Below are 6,000 nucleotides of genomic sequence, written 5' to 3' on the forward strand. Positions count from 1 at the left end.
ATGCATTTCAAGCCACGTTAGAGTGTAGTTTCAAAGATAACTACAAGTCCTGTCCCACTGTAGCTTCTACATCAGGGAATATTTTGCACCTGAAAGCTCCCCATGTGAAAAAAGATGAGGAAATTGGGTCAAGCATGTGCAGTTCAGGGGACTTTGCTGCCAGCAGGAAGGCCATACACACAGCTGGTTTTCATGGGAAGGGTTGCCAGAATAAAGTGCCGTAACAGTAACGCATCAGCACTAACAGTAACACATGGTCCAGATGATGGCCGAACTAATTTCAGGGATGCAATTCCAATAATTCCTCTGCCACAGAATTAGCAGTCTGCTCTCTCTCTCTGGATTAGGCACATATTTTTTGCTCCATAAAGCTTGTTTTTAAAGCTTGTTTAAAGCAATGTGGAGGACCTCAAGTGGTAGTCTTATCCACCCCACTGCACTGAGGCAGGATCAAGCAAACCTAACCCATTCGTGATGACTGATTGTCTTACAAGGATACTCTGAGCAGTGAAAGTAACCCAAGGGATCAACATCAAGAATTTCAGAGTGTCTAAAAAAAATAATAAGCTAAGAAAGTGACTTGGACTGGCTTAGTTAGGGCCAGTTTTCTATTTATCCAATTAAAGTTAATTTCCCAGAAGTATGGCACCTGCTCCAATGAACAAGTGTTAGAGACACATTGTGTGTAATATTCCTATGCTTCCTGCTGATGCATGTGTCTGCTAATGAGCCTCTAAGCAGCCGTTTTATTACTTTTTTCCGTTTCTTTTAGAAAGTGGGTATACTTTTCAGAATAAGTAGTAAGTCCAGCTTCACGTGCCTTGTGCAGAACACTGACATGTTAGACATCTTTGTATAAATAGAAACAGGTAAATAGTCATATATCCCCTGACTGTAATTTAAACAGTGTAAGTCAGTAGGGAAAGGCTATAATTGGAGTCAGAGTAAGTGAGGTGAAAATTGCTAGGTGGCAGTACCATCTGCATCTTTTTTTAATTAGCCAAGTTTATTGTCAGAATATAAAACTTTCTGCTACTCAAGTCCCTGGCTTATTTCAGACATCAGTCCAAAGTGATTGCCACATGTCTGGGTAAGCACAATTACTGATCAGCAAAGGAGAATTATCCTCCCCACTGATCTGACTAACAGTAACTGTGTCTACAAGTAGGGACAAAAATATGACTAACCAAGATCATTGTCACATCTGCTTAGTGTTTCATGACAAACTCTATTAAGGGTAGCAGAACCACTGTTAATTCAATTAGATCAGTGTTTTCCTTTGCTGGCCATGATGCGTTTGGAAGACCAGCAACTGTATGCAGAGCGTGGCAGGCAGCCCACCGCAAGGAATAATAGCACCATAAATAATATATTAAGACGAAGACAAATCTAGAATGCTGCAGTCAGAGCACATCAGCCTTATAGATGAATCCTGCAATATCACAGGGAGGTGGGGGAGGAGAACAGTAGCTATGACAGGAAATTATAGCTACTGTAAATGACGGGGACTACAGGAGGGAACAAAACTCATTAGGTCAGCTCTTTAAGCAAAGTGCTGGGGAAGCACAGGACAGCCTGCTGGCAGCCAAGGAGGCCCTGTGAGCCCTCACATTTATCCCCCTTAAAATGAAATAGCAGATGTCAAGCGCTGGGTTTAAAGGCAGATGATAAATAACGGAAGATACCTGGCAAAGACCTCAGTGGAAACCCACCCCTTTCTCTGGCTTGCCTAGTATCCAGGGCTTTCACCCTTCCTGCAGAGTGGCACTGGGATGGGCGCACCTTCCAGGCTGCCGCTCCTACACAGCAAACCCCAGCAGCTTGCAGGGCCTGCAGGAGCGGCAGGCACAGGCAGCTCAGGGCAGACGAGCCCTTTGTTCCCTGCGATATGGCTGGATCCGGGCTGTCCTGTGTCCCGCCCGGACAAAGCAGAGCTCCGCGGCTGCGGAAATCCTGCCCGGGCCTCTGCCGTGTTCGCAGGAAAAGAAACCAAAACGTGCTCGGGATTCAGCGAACATGCCAGTAAAAAGGAGCTGATAACAGCTTCCTAACGCAAAATCTGCCTTTTTTGGGGGGTTTCTTCGTGGGGTTTTTCGGGTGTTTTTTTTTGGGGGGGGGGGGGGGGGGTGTGTTTGGGTTTGGGGGGGGGGGGGTTTGGGTTTTTTTCTGGTTTGGTTTGGTTTGGTGGTTGGTTGGGGTTTTTTTGTTGTTGTTGTTGTTGTTTGTTTTTTTTTTTTTTTTTTTTGTTAATGTATCTACACAGCCTTGCTGCTAGAGAAAGGCACTCATGTCATTAAAAAAAAAAAAAAAAAAAAAAAAAAGACAACTAGAATATTTTGCTCCTCTGACTTTTGGAAATTATTATTTAATCTTATCAATTCTCAACAAATACAATCTAAAGTATCCAGACTGCTAATAGAAATATTACTTTTGATGGTGCAGCAAACTGCAGATTGAGCTTTTTAAAAATGCTGCATAAATTGTGAAGCAACATTTATGGTGGTTCAAACAATTTTGCAAAGAGCGGGAGACAAAGAGTTCCTTTTACACTAAAATGGTTTCCTAGGAAACACTGCAAATTGTAACATGATATCTCTTTGTGTAAGTTCAAGGACTTATGCGCGTTAGTGTGTGTTTCTCCTGACCCTTTTTTTCCTTTTTTCTTTTCTTGGTGTGGTGTATGGTATTGCTGGCCAATTTTACTTTTTGATGGTAGCACAAGAACAAAATAGGTCTGTTCCACAGCAACCCACAGTCTGAAGGACATTTTCCTCTTTGATAATCAAATCTCTTCTCTAAACAGAAAAGAAAAATGTTGATAGAAACCAAATCTTTTCATCTGTAGAACTGCGGTTTCACAATAATGAAAAAACAATGACTGAAAATGCCCAGAGACAAATTTCAGATTTCAGATAGTCCTCATGGCTGACCCAGTGTATTTTCTCATCTGTGTGGAGCCTACAGTACACAAAAACTAATAAAGACATAAACATAAACTTATGGGATTAAATCAGATATCAACGGCCTGCAAAGCTATCCAAAGCTATTCAGAGATCTCTACATCTGTCTGATCTTCCTTAATTAAAGGCTAATAACCCACCTGTCTGAGACAAGCACTTTGCTCCTCCCTATGTGCAAGCAGTGTGTCCCCAGAAATGCAGAATTCCTAACTGGGACAAGTCAGCTGTTTATCCAAAGAGGTAACTGTCTGAATTTACCTGGCTGCATGCCATTTCATTAGTTGTCCTACTCTTATGGATGCTAATAGTGATGTATTATGAGGTGCACTTCCTGTACATAATAAAGACTGCAGAAATATTGTTGTATAAAACACTTTGCCCCAGCCAAAGCTATTCTCAAGACCTCAATATGCTGAAGTCCTTAGCTAGACAATACATGACCCTATGCAGTGCTGCTCCTGTGTCTGTCATCCTCCCAGCTGCAGCCTGGGCACTCAGACCCGTGCAATTCTGCCAAAAACTATGTCCAATTACAAAAGCATACTGGCCCAAGTGCAGAAGCATTACAGCGCTACATATAAGGCAGCAGTTCCAGAGAGACAGGGCCAAAGATCCTGCATGGATCAAAGCAAAACCACCCCATTTCTTGCAGGATATTTTACAAGCAGTTGCTTTGCAACAGACTATCAATAAATAAAATTTTTGAATAGGCCTGGGGACATGACTTAGGTCTTAGGACTCCTTTTGCCTAGTTTGGAGAAAGGACAAACAGGTGTTTTAGAAATAGTTGCACTGAATTTAAGCCAAGTGTCATTCATAGGCAGCACTGGTTGCTCCTGTCAATCTCAGCCAGCAAATTTCCCTGAGTTAAGCAGACTTCCTCTTCGGAAATCACACATCCAGTGCACTGATCCTTATTGCTGCCTCCCCACTCCAGTTGCTCAATTTTACTACCTTGTTGCAGAGCATGGTCCTTTGTTTCTCAAGCAGAGTCTGGGACAGTGGTAAGATGGAGTGTGCAAGTTGTGGTTTTGTCTCTGGTCCTGGGAAAGGCCTCTGGAGAATTTCTGTTCTGCAGGTAACTGACAAATGGGAGAAAACTCACAGAACAGAGCCCTGAGAGTTTAGCTCATGTTTATAAGCACAGGATAATTCAAGTAGCAGATGACCTAAGAGCTGACATCTACTCTTGGTGCAGAAATGTGAACTTTGGTGAACTACTGAATTTTTCAGGTAGTGGAGAGAGCAGCATTTGGATCCAGATGTGCGTTCTGGAAGAGCCGGAGTGCATTACTGCTGGCAACACAGATGCTGACCCAGGGAAATATTTTACTTGAAACACAATTTCATCCAGTGAGCTCCCTGTTCTAAAACTGGGACAGAATGACAGGTTTTCTGGGCAGGGGCCCTCCTGAAGAAACCACATTGCCAACCACATTAAGAATGGTGCTGAACTTCTTCCAAACTAAACCAGGCCACACAGCCATTGATACTCCATAAGAACAACTGCCCTCCAAGCCAGTAAATCTAAAGGAATTACCTGACAGAGCTGAACAGGCATAATGCTGTACCATGCCTGTGAAGGTAAATTGCAGACTCACGACCTGCTTCCCCTCTCCTTGTTCATGTCCCAGTAACTGGTGCATGTACTGGTTACTCCATGTGGACCCAAAAGCTGTGCTTGTGTTGGAAGCACCAAGGGCAAAGGAACAGGGCTAGGCTGATGCAGCCTGTAACACTGTTTTGTTCATCCTCTGCTGTACTGACTCTATTGTACTAATAGGATTAAAATGCAGTTAACTGAGATTTCACGTTTGAGATCAGCAGGTAATTAAGCCCACATTGATGCACTACAGTTATATAAACACTTTCTGAATAGAAATGCATCCCACTTACTTAGTGTCCTAAACACTTTACTCAAAGTGGCCAGTTACTAAAGATTTAAATAATTGACATCTACATTTAAATAGCTCTCCTTCAGTGTAACTTGTGTGTTTAAATATTTCCTGACTGTAGTACACCTGTATTCAGTGTTTAAAACCCTACCCAGACAAACACATTTATTGATCTAAGTCACACCAAATATTACTCAGTGAAGGGAAATTTGATTTTCAGGAAGGGGCTTTCTGAAATGGAGGAGTCTTGAGCTGAACAGTCTGCAATTTTGGTTCTAACTCCCAGTGTAACCAGCTCAACAGAGAGATTGTTTTGATGGTCCAGTCTCACCCATAGTAACAGCAGATCCAAGATCTCGATACACAGAATATTAAATGCATTAGGCTGATGGACAGAAAACTGAATAGTCTCCAGAGTATTTGCTTTTAACTGCATATGCCATTTTGTATAACAAGTGCAACTCTATAGTAGATTTTTTTTTCTCATCTTATTTTTTAATGAAAATACAAAAAACAAGTCTACCTGAACTATTAGCTCTAATGCTGGGAAGAATTTTACTTAGAATTGGTCTAAAAGCAGTAAAAACTAATTTTCCACCTTTGGATTCTATGACTATGTCATATAAGAAAAGGACAAACTCTTCCCTGACCTAGAAAATTATGAATATGGCCCTTCCTCACTGCTTTAATGATGGAAATTAAAAGCTGCCCTATTAGCTCAGATCATTGAGGCAGTTCTTTAGATGGATTTGGCATGTCTGTGGAACTTTCTCCACATGAGAAGGGGAACCCCTGAGAGTCACTGCCTTTCCTGTGGCTTGGCACTGCAAAACACAAGTGCTTGAGAACTGCAGGAAGGGGTATGGCTTACATACCATATGGGTATCAGCCTCTTGCAAGGATGCTCCCAGTGGCCTGTGGTGGTCTTTGCTCCCTTCCAGTGCAAAAGTCTGCCTTCATCCATAGATCATCCACAGATCATTTGAGTTGGAGAACACTGGGAACCTTCATGTATTTCAACAAGGGTTTGATTCAGGCTGCTCCTTTTTTTAATCCTTCTTTTTTCTCTCCTTTCCCTCTTATCTTGCTACCGGCCCTGCTGGGACTACTTTGTTGCAGGAGAATAGGCTGGATGACACATTTTA

Source organism: Sylvia atricapilla, chromosome Z (assembly GCF_009819655.1).
Source record: "Sylvia atricapilla isolate bSylAtr1 chromosome Z, bSylAtr1.pri, whole genome shotgun sequence".
Lineage (NCBI taxonomy): Eukaryota > Metazoa > Chordata > Aves > Passeriformes > Sylviidae > Sylvia > Sylvia atricapilla.